This window comes from Apus apus, chromosome 2 (assembly GCF_020740795.1).
Source record: "Apus apus isolate bApuApu2 chromosome 2, bApuApu2.pri.cur, whole genome shotgun sequence".
NCBI lineage: Eukaryota > Metazoa > Chordata > Aves > Apodiformes > Apodidae > Apus > Apus apus.
The window spans coordinates 4471030-4483564 of record NC_067283.1 but is presented as its reverse complement, the minus strand read 5'-3'; the positions used below and the strand labels follow the sequence as shown (position 1 = coordinate 4483564).

At 44.3% G+C, this 12535-nt stretch overlaps 1 protein-coding gene across 2 annotated transcripts in view; it reads right to left on the bottom strand.

Moving 5' to 3' along the window:
* CRHR2 (corticotropin releasing hormone receptor 2) overlaps positions 1-12535 on the bottom strand; it is a 149958-nt gene that overhangs the window by 45557 nt on the left and 91866 nt on the right. The window lies entirely within an intron of this gene.

Sequence of the window (12535 nt, the reverse complement as noted above, 5' to 3'; positions counted from 1 at the left end):
AACTGCAACTTACAGAGAGATGCTTGGAGGTATTACCCTGCTAAGCCAATGTCAAAACAGTTTCTGAGTTTAACAACTCCAAGTACAAAATTGGTATTTCGTTTTGAGAGTCTCAGTGACTCATGACTGGATTTGGAAAACAAATCTCCAGCTGCTCAGATCCATTAACTTTTATTTAGATTACAAACCCCACAATGTCTGTCTCAGCACAACCTGAGCTACCAGGGGACACGTCAGAGATACATCTCACTTTGAACATTTTACAAAGGGCAAAGATTCACAGTTAGGTTTTCTAAGAAACTAGGCAACCAACACCTACTGCCTTTTTATGCTGAACCCCAGGAACCCATCTGGCTCTGGACAGACTTTGAAACATACTATTAAGTTCTGTCCTCTGCTGATCGTTCTGGACATAAATGTCCTGTGGCTGATGATCATCTGGAGGTTTTATTCACCCCCTTCAGGTTAAGGATTAGCAGATCAAGGAAGGAGTTTGAAATACTGCTTCTAGGGGGAGAGGGAGGCAGGGGACTAGAAACTGAGGAAATTCAGGTCAAACTGCAGAGCTACTGGCATGAAATTAATTGCTTTATGGAGCTCTAACAACAAAACAGACCCAGCACACTTGCCATCTGAATGTATTTCTTGACAAAGAGATGATGGAATGGGGAAAAAAAATAATCCTTACTGCATGCCTCCATTTAAATGCAGTTTAATCACCCCGTATGCTGGAACATCATTAATTCTGGCTGGAAGAAATCTTATTCCCACAGGACTTATAGCAGGACATTGGACTGGCCACAGAGAAAAACAGGATCAAACAAATTGTTGTAGACCTTTTGTTCATTTCCTAAAAAGAGCTTTTCCCCTCAGTAGGATCCTAGTCATCAAAATCACATTATCTTCTGCATCTTGGAATGTAAAGACAACATCAGCATCTACTGGCTGCATGATCTTTTCCCTCCTTACTACTTTTTGCTTCAAACTGTTTTGTTTTCTTTGCCCATCTGTCTGCATCCAACCACTGAATTTTGTTTGGATTCTAAGATGCTTGGGACAGAGGCAAACTTTTAGTGATGTCTGCTCAGGATCCAGAGCAAGAGGGTCTGGTCTGTATTGGGAACTCCCAGGCTCTACAGTTAATGATGATCAAAACTCTCCCTGTTCACAAAGAGCCACATGTGGAGAGGGAAGATGTCTTCCTGGTGTAAAACTGAGTGAAGTATAAATGTGGCCAGCTGCTGGAATTTACCAAAATGAAGCCTGAAGCCTTGTCAAATAATGGTTTGGACATGAAAGAGGGACATTTGGCTCCCACATCCCACTGCCTTCAGCAAAAGCCATACTTTGGGGATCAGCAAACTTGTACCATGGCCTCATTCCCCTTCTGAGACACTCTGTGTGCAGCACGGATGGTAAGTAGGTGCTTTAATCTGCTAAAAACCTTCATGTCTTTGGGGCTAACAGAGCAAGGAAGAACAGGTTGGAGAACAAGCATTTTGCTTTTCTAGCTACAGCCTCTCCCCCATCACATTCCCCACCACATCACTGCCTTGGCAAAGCAGCACCAACAGGTGAGGAACAGGATTTGTTTCTGGGATGTCTGGGCCATTACTCTGCTGCTGCTAACAGCAATTAGAATTTTAATGGAAGCCCCAGTACAGTCAGGCTGAGAAACACAAGGCTCAAAGTGCTGCGGAGTTTCTCAGTGGCTCAGGCAGTGATGTGACCCCAGGCACAGAATGATTTTAACTTTTTCCCTTTTTATTTTTTCCTCTCCTTTCCTTCTAGCAAGAGTCCCAAATGGAGACTCAAAGTTCCTTTTTGTTTGTAGAGAGCCCAGAGCACACGTCTTCTGTTTGTTTCCATCTCCTAACTACTTCTAGCACAGAAATCACAGTGGCAGTAATGCAATCCATAGCCAAGGGCAGGAAAAGCTTGAGAAATAACTGTGTCAGGGTCATACTGGAGAGGGAGAAACAGCAGAGTTAAAACAGTGTGTGGAGGCAGCAGGGCACAGCTGTGGAGGACTGCAGCTAAATCAATTGATGTAATAAGGGAAAGATCTCTTGCCAGCCACCTGAGAAGGCTGCTCCCATTTACAGGAGCTGTTGGTGAATGTTATTCTTGTTTTTTAGCACCAGTGCAGCAGATAGAGGGATACTGACTGAGACTAGGGTCTCCTCATTACAGAAACTATTCACATGAGATTGCTCTGTTGGGCTCAGGAGTTTACCCTTGAGCATAAAGTTTATCTGTGTAGCCAGTGGGGAGTCTGAGGTGGACAGTGAATGAAGCACACGACCTAGATTGGGCAGCAAAGCTAGTGAGTAATAAGTGACCTGCAGCACAGGTCATCTTTGGTGAAGGGACAAAGCCAATCTTGTCATACTCACTCAACTCAAAGCCTGAGGGAGAAACTCATAATACCCATGGGGTAATTTATCCTCCACAGGTCTTTTCCTGCCTACTGGTAGATGGAAACCAGCTTATATTTACAAGCCTTAATCTGAACTTAAATATTCCTGTTATTCATAAAAATGACCTGTCTCTTTCTGAAAACCTTTTAAACTTAAGAGTCACAAGTCTTCTATGAGGTGGCTGGTTTCTCCTTGATTAATTATTGCCTTCACTGTGTGGAGTCAAAAAATAGGCAAGCATGTGCTCCAGAAAGAGCAGTAACTGCCCTTACAGGCAGCACTGAAAAGGAATTCTCATCACATTGTAAATGGGAGTAGATGGAATTTGAAACATATTGAGCTGTATTATAAATTCCCTAGAGTCACACTGATCAGCATGAATGCATTCCCTCTCAACTGAGGAGCTAAGAGTTTTTTCTTGCCTCAGTAGAGAGATACCACCATGTGGAGACTCTGGCAGTGACAACATCAGGAAAACGGGAGCACAGGCAGCAGAGAGCTGCCTTCTCTGGAGGGCAAAGAGTCTGGCATGTCACAAGATACCATGGACTGAGGCCACAAATTTCCATTAAAGAACTTTTCCTTCTATTTCCTTCCTGCCCTGATTCTTTTCAGACAAAAAGTATGGGTCAAGGCCTTGGATGGACTCTCCCACCAACTCTCTTGTGGTGCACAGATCCCAGGATGGATGGAATAAGAAAAGAAGTTGTAGCAATTCAGTCAGGACAGATTTAAGGGTTGAGGCCACAACATAAGGACATAAGAACTCCCATATTCAGTCAGAGCAGTGAGCCATGCAGACTGTGACTCAGTCCCCAGCAGTGATCAGCAAAAGACAGCATGGGAAGCAGGGGAGGTAGCCTGTTGGTTGTTCCTGGCTCTTACCTCCTCTCTTCTGGCAGTCAGAGGTTTTAAAATATGCCTAATTCAGAGATCACATCTAATCACGTGAAATCACCCAGTTGATGGCCCCAGCTCATCACAGGAGTCACTGAAGTCCCTTTGGGGCCAGGCCATGTCTTTCTGCTACCAACATGATGGAATGAAGAGCTCATCAGCTGTTATTCACAGTGAAATACATTGGTCCATGCTGGTTCCTTTTCTTTGCTTGCCTTTCCTCTCCCAGGGGCTGGATGAGGAAGCATTTCCTCCCAGCTACATTCCTTCCTGTCCTTTGGGAGCTGCAGGGAGGGACAGAAAGAGCCTGGAACAGGACAGCAGGGACCTGTTAGTCCTATGGGCTGTGGGAGCAAGCTGGGAGGAGTGGTTGGTAGTGTATCTCCAGCACATGCTCCTGAACTAGCACAGTTCATGCAGCAATTTCACTTCTGGCTGTGCCTGACAGCAGATTTTGGGCTGAAATGCTGAAATATAGCAAGTAGTGTCAGACACACAAGGAGTGGGCAGAAGGGAAAAGCTTTCCTTGAGAAGAAGAGAAGGACTTACAGTTCTGCCACTGGAAGGATCTTTGTTCTGTAAGTGAAAGGGTTTATTGGCTCCTCAAGACTTCTTAAGAAAAGTGCTTTGCCTGCTATTGAATGGTGTCCAGCCAACTGCTTCTGACAAGGCAAGAGTTTTCACTGAGGTTCTGCCACAGGAGAGTCCTGCTGCTGTGCCACCCCTGCTGCTGTGCCACCCCTGCTGCTTTGGGCAGAAATGTCCTCACGTCAGGCAGGCAGGACTTTTTGCCAGCAGGTTTTTTTCAGAGCACAGCCACTTGCCCCAGTGCCCTGAGGCTTTGGCTAGATGAGTGTAGCAAGCAACAGGGTATTTTCACTGGAGACTGAGTTAGGAAGTACCTTGGTTTATGTTTACCGGAATTTGGGGACAACTGCACAGAAAAATGAGTATGTTCCAGTGAGTCTAGAGTATGTCTCTGGCTGTGCTGGCCAAGACCAGGTAAGAAGGACATGGTTCCCACTCACTGCACACAAAAAGAGCCCCATAGAAGCAGTATCTTCAGCTCTGCAGCACGTTAGACACCAAGGACCAATCGAGGTGCAAAACTTCTCTTTGGCCTCCTGCACAAGTAAATCAAAAGGCAGGTGTATGGTGAGAAACTACACCTAATGACCTCTTTATGTGATTTGAGAACAGAGCAGGTTTCAAGCCCAAATGTCATCCCCTGACTATAATCCACTCCTGGTGTGCAGGATGTCAAAACTGGGCTTCTATGTTAGGAACAAGAGCAACAAATGAAAGCAAACTTCTCCAGCAGTTGAGTGCAGCCTGTGCCAGAGGTGGGCAGAAAGAGTTTCTGACTGTTGGTAGAGAAAGCACACTCTGCTAATTATTTCTGTCAAATGACTTTAAAATGGTATGGTTGGATACAGAAAGCAGAGAATTAGAAAGATCCTTTTTTTTTTTTGATTGTTTGGGAAATGCTGAGATCTGAAAAGGCAAAAAAAAAATCCAATCAACTCTTTCTGTACAGGTGGCCTCCCTCATTCAGAAACGGAAATCCATAAACGGGTTTCTAAAATAAAACTCAAAGTAGCCTTTCTGTTGATTCATGCTTGGTTTCTTGTTCTATCCACACAGCAGTATTCTTCCTCTGGGATGTGCAGAGCTACTATTTTCTGACTCAAAACAAGAGACAAACAATTAACATCAGCAATCATAATAATGTGCCAGCATGGCTGAAAGCTCGCTGAATTAGTTGAATCATCTGCACTGAAGCAATTGCAAATTACAACTTTATTAAAGAAGCTTGGAAACCTTCTATTAATTAATGGAGATTTCCATTAATAATGATGTTTCATTAAGACTGCTGCCCCAAAATCTGTCTGAAAAGAGTTGGTAGAAGAAATCAGAGAGGACAGGCCATGACTGTTGGACAAACAGGAAGGGGAATCATGGACAACACTTAAAAAACCCCTTTTCTTCTTTAGCCTTTCTAGGGCAGGCAAAGCTCATGGACAAACACAAATGGCATGGAGTGGGAAGAACACTCAACAGCAAGCTATTTCCCAGGCTCTGTGCCTGTCATGGCCTATTTGCTTTCGTCCACACGGAGGCCTCCCCTGAGGTCCTCATGGTTTCCCCTGTGTGCTCATGTTCAGTCACTGCTTATATTCCAGCACTAATGCTTACAGATGGGAAAAGCAGCTGGGGAGGCTGGCAGGGAAAATGAGCTGCTTGGTGGCAGCTGCCTGAGGGAATACAGATATTCCCCCAGGAAATGCAAGGGGCAGTTGCAAGGGAAGAATGAAAGTCTGGAAGAGTAACTGGGAAGGGCAGGAGTAAAATGCTCAGGTGAAGAGGAGAAGCAGCAACTTCCATCAGTGTTTAGGATATGCATAGACCTTAAAAATAAACCCATTGTGGAACCACCTGTGCTCCACCAAGCCTTTCCCAAAACTCCTGTCTTTAAGCCAATTTTTAATCACAGGACAAGGGGCATTCTGCCTGCTTTAGACACAAAGGCTTAAAGCACCAATGCTCCTAGGGTTGGAAGGATGCAGCCAAGAAAGAAAACACAGAACAGGACCACAGGTGGGACAGCCCCAGGGCTGCACCAGACCAACTGTGCCCACTGTCAGTGCTTGTGCCTGGCTGTGTAGGGTGGTGAAAAGGGGTCAAAAATGGCCCTCTGAAAGCCACCTGTGAGCATGCTGACAAGGAACAGTCTGGGTAACTAAAGGACACGACATCAGCCTGCGCTTTGTTCCCAGACAATGTGCAAAGAGAAATGTTGCCCCTGAGAACTCTGGGGTTAATTCAATATGGGCCAATTGAAACCCAGTCACTGGATACTCCAGTCTAAGAATATAGCTCCAATCTTGACTGTGAAAATAGCTCTTCCACTGGAGAAAACTCCTGTTTTCACAGGAATGACAAAGTCAGATACAGATGACTTTGTTGAGTACAACACGTGCTTGTGGTTCAGCTGGTTGAAAAAAAAAAAAAGATTTAGGAATCTGCTCTAATTTGCTTTGCTAAATGGAGGTCAGATGTCAGTCATTTTTGAACCAAACAGTAAACAAGGCTGTAAAGTCTCTCTTTAGCAGCTCAGGTTTTAGTAGCCCATAACAAACTAGCCTTAGAGCAGCAGGGGCTACAGCCCTCCCTGCTACCTAAGATGTTGTCCCATTGACACTGGTTGTAGTTACCAGTCCAGTCTGTGGGAGGGTGAATGTTTTCTCTGAAGAGTGACCATTGCAGCTGCACTGCACAAACTGGAGTTAGGGCTTCAGAAGCCAGACATTGAGAGCTGATAGTGGTTGACCTGGCTTACAGCTACTGTTTGGGAAATGTAAGAGGGTACAGCATGTCCTCATTCATAAGCTTCTTGTGGAATAATAAAAAAAAAAAAAATCTGAAAGAAAATTAATTTAAATGACCAGCTAGGGGATTCCAGGGTTGTTGTTGTGGGTTTTTTTGCTTTTATTACAATTATACTATTAGCAATGTTTATCACATCATCTACCTTTGCAGATACTGTGTGGATAAACCAAGGAGGAAAGTCTGAGGCACTGATGCTGCTGTTCACATTCTCCCTGACCTCATTTCCACCAAAACATGGTGTGAAATATTTTATTAATTTTTAGTATTTGGCCAGGAATTCAGGAAAGACCATAAATGATCCTTCAGAACCTGCTACTTCCAAATACTCATTCCTGTGCTTGGTCTAAATTCGTTTGCCTCATGGTGCTCACTGTGCATGCAGAAATGTTTCCAGTGGTTCCACCAGTATTCACCTGTTGGGCTGGACAGAAGAGAAGGAGGCTGGGTGCTGAACTACACTGGAGTTAGTGAGGGATGTAGATGTGCAATTCCTTGGATGAAAACTGAAATTGAACCATTCAGTACTCGAACACATGCGGGTGCCTTTTTAGCAGGTAACATCCTAGGCTGGAAAACATCTCTGACTCTGCTTCCCAGAGATGACTCAGGATGTGTTGGGGTTTTTTTTTAAGTAAATTGCACTCCTGATCATGATTCATATCTCAGCTGGAAAGACCAAACTTTACTTTCTTCCTTCCTCCAAAAAGCTGGAAAAATTGCAAGACTTGCTCCACTGTTCCCAAAATTATCGCATCACCATCAAGGGGAGGACAGAACACAGACAAGTTTCAGCTAGTCACTCAACACAGATCTAATCTTGCACAGGGTAGTTCTCTTACCAGAATTTAACCAGGTTAGTGTCCATCTCCAAACCCTCACAGCTAAAATCTTGGCAATGACAGAAGCACAGCACTAGGAACATGTTCTGAGCACGGGATAGGAAGTGGCCACCTGATCCTCCAAAGCCCGGGTGGAGAAAGTAATTGAATAAAAGTCCTTTCTGGACTCCTGAAACTCTAGTTTAACTCCGAGTTAGCATTTTTTCCTCCATGACATTGTTCCTGGACCCCTCTGCCCTGTGAGCTGGAAATCATCCTCCAATATCCACTCACAAGTCTATCTATAGAGCACCTATTCCCATTTCTTCTTGCACTGACACTGTCCTTGAGGATAAGTGTCTCTCCAGTTTCTAATGTTTCCTCCACGCTGATGTATTTATAGGCAGCAATAATAGTCCTTGCCAGCCTTCAAACTGCTAGGCTGCAGGACCTCTACTTCAGATGCAGCTTATGGAAACTTCCATATTTTAAGAATATAGCTCTCTGGACACACTTTTAATTTCTGGTGTTAGTCCAGGACTTCAGGAAGGCTTTGTTCTCCTCTGCAGTTTTGGTGCAAGGTGGGCTCTATACAGGCTCTTAAGAACAAGTCATACAGGTATGAGATGAGAGGGAGGTGAGTAAAGGCAGTGGGAAGCAAAGACATTGGTCTAAGGTGAATCTATAGGCAGTGTGTTTCTGTCTTTTCATCTCAGTAAGTGGGACACTTCAGATGATTTCAGGCACTTCAGATATGTTGTGTTCAAAGAAGCCCATCTCACTGCACATGTGCTTATTTACAGAGCTCCACCATTCTCATTCCTGCCTTCCTTTAAGACCTTTACCACAGACTATTCCCAGGTGGAACAGAGTGTTGTCTCCAAACCTACAGCCACTGCACCCACTGAACACATGCTCTGCAATTCCTGGCACTTCTTATGAAGTTTTAAAAATGCCACGTACCTGAATCATTATTTAAGGCTCTGCTTTTTAAATAGTGGATGGAATAGACTCAACTAGGCTCAGTGGAAAGGCAGGAGTTGAGAGGGAAAACGGAGCACTGACATGAACTCCTGCATTCAGTTAGTGAATGCCCTTTCCTGGGACCTGCTTTTTCCCCTTTTTCCATGACAGAAAGGCATGGGTTGGGGAACTGTGGTCTTAGATCTTGAGTCTGCGCTAATCCCATCTGATTAAACATGACTTTTAGGTGCAAACCAGTGCTAATCACATCAGATTAAACGTGACTTTTAAGTGCAAACCAGTGCTAACTGTGCACCCACCTAATATATCCTCAGTATCTAGGCTCTGAGAGGTGTCAGATGGCTTTGCTCTGTGAAATCAGTTCTGTACAGATGCTCTACATTTCTTCTGACAGTTTGCTACAAATAATTTAATGAGACTCTTCCATTGTCACTAACAGAGGCCTGCAGCAGCAGTCTCACCATCATGCCATACTGAATACCAAGAGGCAGTTTAAAGGAGTGTAGAACAGGAGAGGATAAAGGAAAGTAGATATTCCTCTCCTAAAACCTGGGAGGTGGTTAGGGGGGAAAAAAAAGAAAAAGAAGAAAAAAAAAAAAGAAAGTTGTTTCAAGAAAAAAAATAATCCAGTCGTTTGGGAGAAAAAAAGATGTGAGATTTAGGAAATCTGGTTGTAATCATGAGAAAGAAAAGGGAAACTGCCTCAGTCCTGTGAGAAAAAATAATCCAATGTTTTAAAGGGGAAGTAGAAAGAGGTAAATTTGGGGGCAACAGGAAAGGTTCCCTCACAACCTCAGTTTGCCTTTGTTACCACAATACTAGTGAAAAAAGCTGTGCTGCTAACATCTGTGGGTTTGGTATTTTAGAGCTGCCTTTGTCCAGCAACCTGTGCAGAGGACATGTCATTTTTAATCCTCAGCCCATCTTCCTTTCAGCACCCTCCTTCTTTATTGGATTCAAAACTCAGCAGGGACTTAGATGTTTCCCAGAACAAATACTGCTCTTCCCGTACCACTTTTTCAGTCACTACTGCAAAAATGTAACATCTTCTGATGGAATCCAGTCAGGTCACTGCTGGCCACTGCCAGCACATTTTTTAATGATGAGTCAGGAGTTTTACAAAGGCCTCTCATTCTGCCTCTGAGGCTGGTATAACAGCACACTAGCAAGCACAAAGCCAGGACAAAGCAAATTGGGTTTCTGCATTATCAGCAACAGCAAAGGAAAAATACAATTCCAAAGAACATAAGAAATGTTTTAATCCTTTTGGGTTTTTTGTGTTTGTTTGTTTTGATTAGCAGGATTCCTCCTATGGAAAACTTCTGCTTTACTAGTGTAAGATGTGGGATCCTGAGAGGCACGTCAGCAGGAACTGCCTGGATGCACCTGAGGGATGCAGCAAACTTTTTACTATGAATGAGAACAGACTATGAGATTCACAGCAGTGCAGAAGTATTTAACAACGTCCAGTGAAGTGCCCTGAGCAAATGTCTCCAGATCCTGCTTTGGAGATCAATGCAGCTCTACAGCACATCTGGTCTGTGCACAAATTTTTCCTTCTCAGCATATTTCTTTTTGTTTGTGGGTTTGAGCTGTAAACACAGCATGACTCTTATACTTCTAAGACCACCTACATTTAGACCTCGAGGAACCATCCTTGACTTAGATCTTTAGGAGCCAACCCAGCGACCCACTGCCACTCAGTCAGCATGCCAACAAAAATCAAACCTTCTCCCATAGGCTGGGCTTCACTATTTATTATATAGGTGCTAAATGAAATGTTTACTGCCCTATTTTTCATTGCACAGCCAAGAAAGAAGGATAGGTTCCTACGTGACAGAACTGGAGAAGACAAGGCTAGAAGAGGTCTTTGCAGTAGAAGGGAGTTCTTGGCTGATTTCTCATCCCTTCTCAGTTGTGTTGGGGTCTCCTGGCAATGCAAACACAGATGGCAGATGACTTCATTTCTTGCTGCTACATCTGAACTTTCCAACCCTCAAAATATACTTTTGTATGGTTCCTGAGAGTTTAGGACAGTAGAACATTCTTACTGGTGTGGAGAATGGGCTGCACAAGGAACTGAAGGAGACAAGGGATGGGGACAAGATGACATAGAATAGATTTGGAAGAATAGGGACTAGATCCAGTTCTTTCCCCTTCCCACTTCAGCACAACTGAGGACTAAGCTTCCATCAATGTAGCAGCTACCTGGGCTGGGGCTGCAAAAGTGATGGTGAAACTCATCTCCAAAAGCAGAACACCCACCTCACCAGCTGACCATCACAGCAATACTCATTCCCATGCCAATCAGATATTTAATGTACTCTTAGAAGCCACAGTGTGAGAGATCCCACAGCCTTCCTAGCAGTTATGCTCCTCCAGTCTCTTCCCTCAGGCAGGACTGCCTTTGGGACCACATCTGCACTGACAGAGTGAAGGAATATCAAGCAGATGAGACACAGAAAACTACGGAGCAGCTGCAGGACTTGAGCCTTCCCAGAGGTCTCCTCTATCTTCACTGTCAACAGGCACTCAGGGAATGAGGCAGATGGGTGGAGTAGGGCAGGAATAAGGAACAGACAGATTTCTGCTCTGGGCCAAGATGTGGGACCATCAGGTCTAGCCTTCAGGGTCTTCTCTTGCTTTTTGAGCCAGGAATCATCTAAATTGTCTCATTTCACCCAATTAGTAGATACCTTTTTCCATCCAAACTAAAAGAGGGAAAAAAGCCCTAAATAATAGCAATTAATGAATAAAAGTGATTTGCTCTTGGGACACTTTGAAGAGGCAAGTGTGATGCAGATGTGCCTAGCCTAGAATTTGTGCTGGGGAAACCTGTAATGCAACATGAACCTGGACTGCCTTCACTGGTGCATCTTTAGAACTTCTGAGAACAAGAGGCACTCTGTGAACACTGAGGCAGCTCCTGCTGGTTAATGCTGGCTGGACACTGGATATCTGTTTGCATGAGACAATGGGAATTTGAAAAGATGGACTATCTAAACTCACAGCATGCACAGGGAGTACTTAATTGCCACAGTGATTTTTAATGCTGAAGCTAACTGCAGAATTTAAATCTTAAAGTCAAAGTTTAAATACATGAAGAACAATTTTAGAAATCACCTTCTGTGTTAGAAGCTGGATATATTCATCCCATATTATCTAATTGTTTTTCCATTATTTACTCAAGCATTTATAAATGATTCAGCTTCAGAGCAGGGAATATAGTTACAATGAATGATTTGCATTCTTTATTCAGTGTAAATTAATTCAGGTCTCTCCAAGCACTGTGGGAATTTGCATCATATGCACAGTAGAAAGGTTGAAATGGAAGTATAGACTGATGCAATGTTCATGTTCCCATGGAATGTTTTAAGCTTCTTTTTCTTCCCATTAGCATAGATTATTCTGTTTATAGATACTGGGGTGAAAGAAGATTCCTGTTAATAAATAAGGCTCTCTTGTTAGGAATGATGAAGACTTAGAATCATAGAATCACTGGAGGGGACCTTAAAGATCACATTGCTCCAACCCCCTGGCATGGGCAGGGACACCTCCCACCAGCCCAGGTTGCTCCAAGCCCCATCCAACCTGCCCTTGAGCACTTCCAGGAATGGGGCAGCCAAAACTTCCCTGGGCAACCTGTGCCAGGGTCTCACCACCCTCAGAGTGAAGAATTTCTTCCTAGCGTCTCACCTAAAACTCCCCTCTTCCAGTTTTAATCCATTCCCCCTTGTCCTCTTGCTACAACCCCCCCTAAAAACCCCCTCCCCATCTTTCCTGGAACCCCTTCAGGCCCTGGAAGGTGCTCTAAGGTCTCCCTGGAGCCTCCTCTTCTCCAGGCTGAACAGCCCCAACTCTCTCAGCCTGTCTCCAGAGCAGAGCTGCTCCAGCCCTCCCAGCATCTTTGTGGCCTCCTCTGGACACTCTCCAGGAGCTCCATGTCCTTCTTAGGTTGGGGGCTACAGAACTGGACACAGCACTCCAGCTGGGATGTTCCACTCTAGGCCACTGCCAATCATCATG